Source organism: Mus pahari, chromosome 23 (assembly GCF_900095145.1).
Source record: "Mus pahari chromosome 23, PAHARI_EIJ_v1.1, whole genome shotgun sequence".
Taxonomy (NCBI): domain Eukaryota; kingdom Metazoa; phylum Chordata; class Mammalia; order Rodentia; family Muridae; genus Mus; species Mus pahari.
Genome location: NC_034612.1, coordinates 14,263,041 through 14,265,983, shown reverse-complemented (window position 1 = coordinate 14,265,983; position 2,943 = coordinate 14,263,041). Strand labels below are relative to the sequence as shown.

Genomic DNA, 2,943 nt, shown 5'->3' with positions numbered 1-2,943 from the left:
GGTAAAGTGAGGCCAGACAACGCAGCTCAGGGACCAGGCTGGAAAAGACCTCCTGTTAAGTTAGAGGACGGAAATCGGAAGTAGGTCCGGAGTTCCAGCTTCCACGTCTCATTCCGGAGCCTCTGACAGTAGTAACCAGCCCTAGTCCGAGCCTGGCTGTGCAGGCGCTTACCTCCGGCCGGAAGCATTCGGCGAGACTTTAAACCCCCCGGTAAACCGAGGATGGGAAAAAAATCTGAGTTTTCCAGGTCTGCGCATGCGTCGTACTCCTCCCACGGCTTCCCCGCCCCCCCCCCCCGCCAGCCTACCAGCCCATTCTCACTAACTGCGCACGCGGGAAATCGAGGCGTCTTTCCCGCAGTTTCCAGAAAACCAATCATCAGAGGCCTGGGCCTTGAAGCCCCGCCCCCTCACGCCTCCGGCGTCGCCCCGCCCTCTCTGGCGCGAGCTGCGCGCGTACGCGCGTCGGGGTAGGGGAAAAAAAAAACTAAGGGGAAGGTGCGCGCGCCGCGCTCGCCGGCTCGGCCCCCTCTCTCGCGAGCAGCCAATCGCGGCAGAGGCGCCGGGCGCGCGCACGCTCCTTGGAATTTAACGGTCGCGTGAGGCCAAAATCTCCGGGTACCCGACCTAAGGCGGAGGGCGAGGAGGCCTCAGGTAAGCGGTCGCGGCTTGTGGGGAGCTGCGTGGCCGCGAGGGCTGAGTCCTAGACGACTCCATCCGAGTGGAGCCCACGCCCTGGGTGCGTGGACAGGCTAGGGTGAAGGCTGATGGCTACCGCAGAGCTAGCCGGAGCCCGCTGGCCAGAGCAGCGCTTGCGGGTGCATGCGCCTTTTCTAGACGCGTGCCCTTGAGTGACACCAGCGAGGCCCAATCGGATTGCTGCCTTTGCGAGGGGGCGTGAGTGTCCTGCCCTGCCTCCCTCCCTCCCTTCCCGTCCTCCGGGAGTGTGGTACTGGGACTCCCTTTGGAAATCTCAGTGGTACTGCGTGGTTCTCCAGCATCCCTATGTCCTCGCGCCTCCGGCCTTGAATCAGTCAATATTCGCTGCCAGGGACTCGGTACTGGCTTCAACCCCTGGAACCATCTCGTGCCGGTTCCTTTCAGCCTCTCCGCAGAGAGGAATTACAGTGAACTTGAAAATTGTTAACGCAACTCCATCACTTTCTGCCTCTAACCCCAATGGGTTGTAGGGTGAGGGACAGAAGTATCTTTTGTTGTTGTTGTTGTTTTCTCTTCCTGGCAATTATATTTATATAAGAATGCCTGTCCCTATATTCCTTCTCTTGTCAAGTTTATCTCGGATCCCCCTTTTCTTTTCTCCCCGACCTCCCCCTTGCCTGGAGAGGCGTCCTCGAGTTTCTAGTGGGGTTTTATCTGACTCTCCTGCATCCGGATTACTTCAGCGGAGGTGGGGTCGGGGAGAAGAGATGGGACTGTAGATCCACCTCTCCGAAGGACTTGTGGTCATTTGAATCCAGGTATTTTCGTTGCCAGTTGGAAGAGGCAGCCCCTGGCTTTTTCAATACCCCATTTGTCACTGGTGATAGGCTTGCAACTGGGGTGGTGAGGTGGGAGAAAGGCAGCATGAGCCTATTTACTTAGGGCTGGTTACCCCTGGCCTCTGTGCCTGTCCTGAAGGGAATGTTTCTATAACTTTACCTGATTGTGTTCTTTTAAGCCCTGGAAAGTGAGAGTTGAGTGGAATAGGAGCATGAGAGAGTTCTGATGCAGCCAGTAAACTTGCCATTTTGTAAACAGCATGGGACTTCGGTTTTTTTTTTTTTTTTTTTTTTTTCCTCCATCCCCCTGCTTTTTCTTTTCTTTCATCCTTTTTAAATCAACAGATTCCGGAGGGAGGAGGCATGTGACTGGGCTTAGAGTAGCAAATTTATCTCTGCCTGTAGTAAGATTGTAGTTAACTTGTCAGGTAATGGTCTAGCTTCCAAGAAGTTAATATACAGGCTCTGTATTGAGACGTGTACATTCCACTATTTTTTTTTTATCAGATAAATAGCTCTTTCCCCCAAACTCCAAGACAGGGTTTCTCTGTGTAGCCCTGGCTGTCCTGGAACTCACTCTGTAGACCAGGCTGGCCTTGAACTCAGAGATCTGCCTACCTGTGGGTACTGAGTGCTGGGATAAAGGTGCACGCCATCACAGCCCTGCCAGTGGCTTCTGAAGTCAACAGCACTTCTGCAATGTAGGACTTATCAAAGAAGTGAGGCAGACCCTACTATTTATTACATAATAGAGTGAATTTAGAACCTTGATTATTAAACACAAAATTCTGAAAGATTGCCTCCAGGAGATAATGAACCAAATGACCAAAAAAAAAAAGAGTATGGTTTATGGTTCCTGTATATAAACCCCATCCTTTTTAAAGCATATTATTTAGAGGATTTGGGGAAAAAAGCTACTTGCAGAACTTTTCCTCACCCTAAGCTGAAATGTGACTACACTGCAGTGACTTCCTTTCTGAAATGTGACTACACTATAGTGACTTCCTTTCTGAAATGTGACTACACTGCAGTAACTTCCTTTCTGAAATGTGACTACACTACAGTGACTTACTTCCTTTCTGAAATGGGACTACACTGCAGTGACTTCCTCTCTGCCTTTTACTCAGTGCTTCAGACATAGTCACCTTTCTGCCCCATGAGTGTGTCAGTGTCAGAGGCGTCATACAAGCGGCCTCATAGAGTAGTTCTTTTTGTTTTTTAATGATTTTTTTTGAAGATTTATTTTACGTATATGAATACACCATAGATGTCAGACACACCAGAAGAGGGCATCAGATCTCATTACGGATGGTTGTGAGCTACCATGCGGGTGCTGGGAATTGAACTCAGGACCTCTGAGAGAGCAGTCAGTGCTCTTAACCTCTGAGCCATCTTTCCATCCCTCATGATTGTTTGTTTGGGTTTTTTTTTGTTTTGTTTTGTT

General features: G+C 50.7%; 2 protein-coding genes across 5 annotated transcripts in view; one reads left to right on the top strand and one right to left on the bottom strand.

Annotated features, from left to right (window-relative positions):
• Positions 1-265, bottom strand: part of C23H12orf65 (chromosome 23 C12orf65 homolog) — a 14,552-nt gene extending 14,287 nt beyond the window's left edge. For both annotated transcript variants that reach the window (XM_021187228.2, XM_029533734.1), the window contains exon 1: positions 173-265. The gene's annotated coding sequence lies outside the window, so the exon portion shown is untranslated. The remainder of the gene's footprint in view (positions 1-172) is intronic.
• A 329-nt stretch (positions 266-594) lies between these two features.
• The window catches only part of Mphosph9 (M-phase phosphoprotein 9), a 71,929-nt gene continuing 69,580 nt past the window's right edge, over positions 595-2,943 (top strand). For 2 of the 3 annotated variants that reach the window (XM_021186757.2, XM_021186755.2), the window contains exon 1: positions 595-654. The gene's annotated coding sequence lies outside the window, so the exon portion shown is untranslated. The remainder of the gene's footprint in view (positions 655-2,943) is intronic. The other variant, XM_029533849.1, reaches the window with a different exon arrangement.